The 7940-nt window shown below is 31.4% G+C and overlaps 1 protein-coding gene across 1 annotated transcript in view; it reads right to left on the bottom strand.

The window, feature by feature from the left end:
- The window catches only part of LOC106680552 (uncharacterized), a 272179-nt gene that overhangs the window by 213745 nt on the left and 50494 nt on the right, over window positions 1-7940 (bottom strand). The window lies entirely within an intron of this gene.

Below are 7940 nucleotides of genomic sequence, written 5' to 3' on the forward strand. Positions count from 1 at the left end.
AAATATATATAATAAATTAATGAAATTTCACTATTCTAACTTTAATTCTCTCATTTTATTGTTATGATTTACTTTTCTTTCTGGTATTTCAAACACAAATCTTATTTTACAAAATTCAACACTTAAACATTATAAGTTTTCCAAAATTGAAACAGCTTAGAATTATGAATTTAGAAAACACTGTTTTTGGGTATACAAAATAAATCTGTTCATGAATCTATATTATTCTTACTATTATAATGATATAATGAAGCATGAGCTTTAATTATAAAACATAAGGAGTATGTCGAATAAATTTCCCTAAATTAAAAAAAAAAATTTTTAATCAAAGATTTCTTATAATAATCAATAATAAATTATTATCTGATGTGAGAAAGTTATTGGGAAAACCTGCATTGACGCAAGTAGAAGAAAATTACGACACAATACGATTAACTTGAGTTAGTAATTTAGAGTAATCACAAAGATACTGAACTGATCTCACGTTCAACACACGTGTATATATATGTATAGATTGAGCACGTGAATGATTGTGTGCGTTTGAAAAAATTCGTGGATAAGGTCAGGGTAGAATATGAAGAAATTAAACAAGCACTGAGATATCATTGTCGTCATCAGATATCCTCCAGCATCTTTTAATCCATATCCTAAATAATCTTTGTACTACTTTCCTTTAATTATACAGAAAATATAAGTTAGTAAAAGGTTTTCCTCCTTTTTGTGTGAGACTATTTTCAGGCCGGGTTAAAATTCGAGCAAAATTATATATTAAAGTATATTTGAAAAAAAAATTAAATAGATCCTAGTTAATAGTAGGTATTAAACAATTGATGTATGTTTATAAAATATATAATTATTGTTTTTTCATGATAGTTATTACAATTTTCAGATTTTAATTGATTTTATAAAAAATATAATTAGAGGATTGTCCTTCTGAATAATAAAGAAATAGCTGGTTTGAATTTTCAGAGATTAATTTCATCATAATTAAATTGATAACGAAAAGGGTTTAACTTTGGGTGGTAAAATACCGGTGCTTGGGTCTGCTGATGATTTAGTATTATTGGGTGAGGACAAAGAAACTGTAGAACCAAATACAACCGCGTTAATAAACTCCAGTAAGGAACTAGGTCTTGAAATAAACACGGATAAAACAAAATACATGTTTAGCAGTAGACACGCAAGGAATTTCGGTGATATAGATATAGGAAGAAATACGTTTCAACAGGTTGATATGTTTAAGTATTTAAGGTCTACGGTAACTAGAAAAAACGAAATTGATGAGGAAATAAAAGCCAGGTTGAAGGCGGGAAATGCTTGTTATTTTTAAAAAGGCTCGCGCTTTCTATTGAAAAACTTAAAAATTAGAATTTACAAAACTATTATTCTTCCCACTGTTCTTTATGGATGCGAGACATGGCCCCTTACACTAACGGATGAACAGCGCCTTAAGGTTTTCGAAAATATATAACACGAAATATCCAGACCGAAAAAGGATGAATAAACGGGAGAATTTAGAAGATTGCACAATACTGAATTAAGGGACCTAGATCCGGTAAATATAATTCAAGTTATAGGATTGTGGCGTATAAAATAGGCATGTAAGGTTGTAAGGCTTAGTAACGAGCGGATCCCTCCGCTCTCCCTCGGGGGTAGACCGAAACGTAGATAGGAGGATTGTATTAAAACTGGTTTAGTAGAATTGGGTTTGGAGGGGCATCACTGGAAGGATGTATGCAGTGTTTAGTGGTATCAGCATAGAGTGAAAGTTGCGCCACTAATTTTTTTCATATTAAATCAGTTTAAAATTAAAGCGATGCTAGTACAAGACTTTATATCGGTATAATTTGTTAGCCACCGAAATATCATTTTCGTCCTCATATATCTTCCATCATCATTTCAATTTATTTTATAAATAGTCTTTGAACTGTTTTTTCTTCCCTTTAATTATATAGAAAATACACTTTGATGAAAGGTTTCTCTCCTTTTTGTGTGAGACTATTTTCAGGACGGGTGAAAATATTAAAAGTAGAATACGAGTTGAATAAATGATAGAGCATTACGACACAGTGTTATTTGAAGACAAAATTATTTCCTACTAAAAACATTATGGCGCAAGCTTGAATGCTGTCCACGTTTTAAATTCCATTTCACAAAACCTTCCTTTGAATTCGGAGTAATTGAAAGTATTACAGTTTAATCTTGCAGCTGTTATAGTTATTTCTAGTCAAAAGACAACCTATTACTACTGCAACGGTGAAGTTTATCAACTTTTTCAATCATTCTGCAGGAAAAAAAAAAAAAGGAAACTAAATTCCTTAAAAAATCAATCACAAAAACTCTAAGAACTTTACCAGAATAATACTTTTTGGTTTCATCAAACATATTATTGAAAAATATTTGCACTTGGTTTTCTGATAAATATTTTTATTCCAAACCATGGGCGTACCCAGCGAGGGGCAGGGAGGGGCAACAGTCCCCTGACATTTAATATTTTTTTTCAATCAAATAATTGTGATAACTACTAAAGGCTGCTATAATTTTCTTAAAATTTTGGTTTCATTAGCCTTTCCTGTGTTGAAATTTCACAACCTGAGCCACCTACAACTCCCTCCCCCCCCCCCATAGTTTGATCCTAGGTACACCCTTGTTTGGAACATGAGCTCCTAGGATGAGGGTGTACTGTCACCGTTCTACGTATGTGATTTTATTATACAGATAAAATTATGCTACATTACAAAGAGGTATTTTTGAATTGTGCAACCCCTTGCGTAAGTTCGTCACTACATTACGGAATCTAACGTTGCATAAGGTGTAGTAATAGCATCATTGTGATAATGTCGTGGGATATCTCCATATACTATCAACGCCATAAATCATTCTTCAAGTTAGTTACTCTAGATCTTACGAATATTGGAATAATATTTTATATTTTAAGATAAAATAGATGAATCCCTCAAACCTTATAGTATGTTACTATTTTAGATTAAAATTTCAAGCTGGTATTTTTATGAAACAAAGAGAAGAAAATTTAATGCAGATGCGAAAGTTTCACAAATGACCAATATTTTATTAATCTAATATAATAACTCCACAAACCCATAATGAACCCACCATACTTTAATTTACTGTGTTTTTTTTAAAGGGATAAATTTTGAAAATTGTTTTTTTATAATTTATTGATATTTACAACTGTATACATATATAAACATCAAGTAAATTTGCTGTAAGTGATATTATGACATGATAAAAACATGTGGAGAATCTACCCATAGATAGAACTCCAAAAAATATTTGTAAAGGAGAAGATCTCGAGGCCATATTCTTTTCAGACACCTAGGAGGATTATAAGGTAGTGAAGAAGCCAAGTTAGAAACGAGTTGGTTAGGGTGGTTGGGAAGTTTATTATGGAAGGATTGTTATCTGGTTCTGGCCAAATCGGCAACATATGGAACATTGAGGTCCTGATGGGTGACTTCATTTGTGACAAAGTAAGGAGCATTAAGGATTTTACGAAGGATTTTGGACTGTACGGATTGGATTCGGGAGGAATTAGATGGTTTAGTGGAGCGCCATAGAGTATTTATAATTTATTTTCTTTATAACCTTTGTACTGCTTGTTCTTTCTTTTAATTGTACTTGTTGAAAGCTTTTCTTTCTTTTCGGCTGAAACTACTTTCAGATCGGAATGAAAAATATTAAAAATTATTAGTACGTGAGTTGAATAATAATGAAAACATGATTCAGTGTTATTTGAAAACAAAATTAGTCGCTACTAAAAAAAAAAATATTCTTTATACAGTTTTGTTTCGGAATTTGTGAATTTTCGAACTTCGTTACTGCATTTGTTGGATTAGTTATTCGGGTTCCGATTCAGACTTGATCATTCTTCATAAATTCTTTTAAGCACTAATTGATAAAAAATAACATGGGACTACAGCCTTTACCAAACAAAATTTATGATCCAACCCCCAATGAAATCTGGTATAGTGTTCGCATCACACAACTTCCATTTACTATAAAAACTTGTATTTTAGGCTATTACGATGTGAAAATTATAAATATTAATTTTTTTATAATGATTCAGCAAAATTACCGAAGCTGTGCACATATGATTGCGATCGGAAAGGATCGGGCGGTCTAGGATTTTTCCGATTCGAACTACTTTCTGTATTTTTTCTTTTAATTGTTCTTAAATAACTTATAAAATTATTTAATATTTCGTATTTATCAATATTTTATCATTGATAATAATGAGAACTACTCACTTATTTTAAATAGGTAAAATTTTAGGTACTTTAAATGAAGATGTTTTCAAAATTTATCATTTAAGCTCTATAATACTGCTTCAATGTGGAAATTAAATACTATTGATATTAAATACTACTTAATTTAACATTGATTCACTGAATTTAATCAAAATCCTTTAAGACGTTTTTGAGAAAAGCTTAAAAAAAAAAAAAGTTGATGTTGCATCCTCGGCAAAACTATATTTAAATATGAATTTCAGTTTCGTACTAATTTACGTTTTTGATTTAGGCTGTTTACACCCACACATGAACCATTTTGCAAGACTTGGTTATTTGGAATCAAAAGTATATTTCCGTCGAAAAAGTGTTCAATGTTAAGTGTAAATTAAATGTGTTGCAAAAATGTTAATGTTGTAAAAATTACAAGAGCAGTCATGGTTGCTTCGGAGGGCACTTCTAGCAAATAAATGAACTCTAGTAGGAAAAGCCTTAACAGAAAATAATTTTGTAAATATAAAAACATGATAGTAGTAAGAATACCATGGTGAAACGAAAGCACAGAATGCCTAGTGGGAATAAATTTAACATTGACAAATTATATTTCTTAATATTATTAAATAGTTTAATATCATTTCCGTTCCGGGGGCATCTTACATGTTGGCAAGAGTCTTATGAACATAAACTGGTTTAACTCACTCAATTTTTTTTGTTCAAACGAATATTTTCCTCAAGTGTTAAAATATGCAGAAATATGAATATGGATCAGTTGTATGCTAATCAGGCTAGGGAACCAATGAGCGCGCTGCTCCCCGTCGGATCTTTATTCTTCTCATTGGCCCCTGCTCAACAAGCACTACGCATACTATAGTTACGAAGGTGACCCGTTTTAAAACTCAGGTAACGAATCGTTTGGCATTACTGTAGACCTAACGAACCTCAAAATCTTGCCTGACAAGCTTTTAGTTCCATCTTAATACCGTTCTTACAATTCATGAAATGTTTTAATACAAGAAATGAGCGTTTTCATAACCGCAGGAAACTGATCATGAGTATTACGCTGCCTATCACGCATGCATTTATGCAAATCCTTTATTACCGCTGGGCCTGACAGTTGCAATCTACATAACTATTACCAACTTTTTTCCAGGGTTTCGTCAACGTTCCCAAGGAAGTGGACACCGTTGCATGCTCACTAATGTCCGCCAAAGCTTCTATATCTCCTCCTAACGGAGTTGTGATTACACTGAAATGGTGTTCCACTTTTAAGGACATGTATGTTCAAGAAATGAGCAATTACAGTAGTCTTAAAAAATGCTGGCATGTATTTTTTATCTACTTCATCTGCTTACTGAAATATATGTAAACATACTTGTACTTTCACTTAACTATATATAAAATATAAAGTAAGGAGTGATATAACACAACGATATATAATATAACGATCCTGAAAAATTCATTAACTGAGCCTTATCACATGGCCAAGGCATTTAAGCCTCTGTATCCTGATGTACGAGGAGATGCTACATTCCTTGTAGAGTCCAAACAGTTCACAATTTTTCCTTCTTCGCCAACTACCATTCTCGCATATGGGCCCTAAGATCCTCCTCAGAATTACCCTTTCGAAACTATCTAGCAGGTTAATAACATAGTCTTGCAAAATAGTTTGTGTCTGTATACGTGGGTAAGCATCCCGCTGGTTCCAAACCCGGAGAAGTATACGGACCAGTATGGCATATATTTAATCATACGAAGCCAACTGCAGTCTTTGAGGAAACTTTTTGAAAATTAGGTTGCTCAAAAGTGCATTTCGAGGCACTATGATGTACATTATCAAGATAGCACTTTTAAACTAACACTCAAACACCAGAGAAGTTAAATGATAAAACAGATTTAGCAATAATTCATTATAATATATATGCTGCCGGGTCCATCCATGATGGTCGCAGCCAATTGAAATAATGTAATTATTTAAATAGTAATGTAGTAATGTAATTATTTAAATGAGTAATCATTATTATAATCAAATGTCAAAGTCAAAAAGATAGATGAAGTAAAAAGGGTGTAATAACCTAGATGTTGATCGCCCTGAATAAAAATCTAATCTAATCTAATCTTGAAATAATGTACCTAAGGTATGTGTACGCGAGGCATACTACTTTTTTGTATAATATTTTCACTAAAATCGACTCATCGCAAGTTCAGCTTTTATCAATCACTGGAACGTTGCGGCAACTTTTTGACTTAACGGAAGTCTATATTTTATTTTATCAATTTTATATCATCGATTTTACATTTTGTGATTTTCTAAAAAAACACTCTAATGATTTTTAATTAACTCATTGTTTAATTCAGGTATTTCCTAAAGTAAAAATTAAGGATAATTAATTTTTATATGCTGGTATTGATGAACTGGACTGTACTTGAAATAAATTACAATCATACTGAACAAATAAAATAAACCTCTATTCTCTTTCTAACTTAGAATAATATTTATGAAACAATTTTTTATATGGTTTAACCAAAAATTGGTTACAATAGGTGTTAGTTTGGTTAGTTACGAATTTGATTTAATTACAGTGATTAATGAAAAGTTTAAAATAATTATATTTTTTATCAACCATATAAAATTGTTTTCACCTATTATTTTATTTTTTATTGTCTCATCCATTCACAGGAATATTTAAATTGTATATTTCTATTTTTTCCTTCTTTATCAACACAGTATTCAAGGCTCCAAATTAAACATACGTAGAACCTAGCATACAATAGTCATAGAGTAATGGCGTCTAGGACAACCAGGCTGTGGCCACATCAACTAGTGATATTATTTTTTACTTAACCCAAGAATATAAATATTGCTAAAGCTTCCTCTTCAATTACCTATTTGTAATGAACTACCAATCGTTTGTAATCCTTTGCAATTGTCATCGTGAATAATAATAATAATGATAATGTTTTGAAACAAATAAGAATAATTTAAAATCAAAATATCAAATATTTAGAGGTGAATATATACGCTTGAGGTGCCTAGTGTTGTTAATCCAAAGACACAATTACTTCCGCCTAGTTAAATTATGATTGAGTGATTGGGAGTGATAGTCCAAAGAACTGTTCTTCAAGTTGTATGGATTGCGAATATAAAAACTTTTCGAAAGGGTTGCAGTATATTTAAATAGGATCCACGTTAAAAATCACACCACTGGTAAAAATGTTCCAGGCACGTTAAAAGCACATATTGTAAAATTTGTATTCGGTTGGGAAGGCAGCACATAAGGAATCGAATAATACTCATGAAAGCCTATATGCTTGATAAATTCAGTGCTGGAAACATAAAAGATCAGTGATGAAATTGCTTCTGCATCAACGCTTATAGACATCGATTAAGTTCGATCTCAGATCATGCAGGCCGCTGAGTGCCCACCATCATGCTTCAAAAGTTTAATTTATCATAAGACGAAAACCTGCCAAAAACGTAAAGCGATACTCGTACGATACCTATACTGCTATACCGTATCACTATAGATTTCAAATAGAACACTGACAAAAATATAACATTTTTTTTAAACATTTATTTATTGTTATTTACAACTGTATAACATATATACAACAAGTAAATTTGCTGTAGGTGACATAGTGACATGATACAAACATGTGGAGAATCTACCCATTGATAGAACTCCAATAACATTT

Source organism: Halyomorpha halys, unplaced genomic scaffold (genome assembly GCF_000696795.3).
Source record: "Halyomorpha halys isolate HHAL.00 unplaced genomic scaffold, Hhal_1.1 Scaffold267.1, whole genome shotgun sequence".
Taxonomy (NCBI): Eukaryota; Metazoa; Arthropoda; class Insecta; order Hemiptera; family Pentatomidae; genus Halyomorpha; species Halyomorpha halys.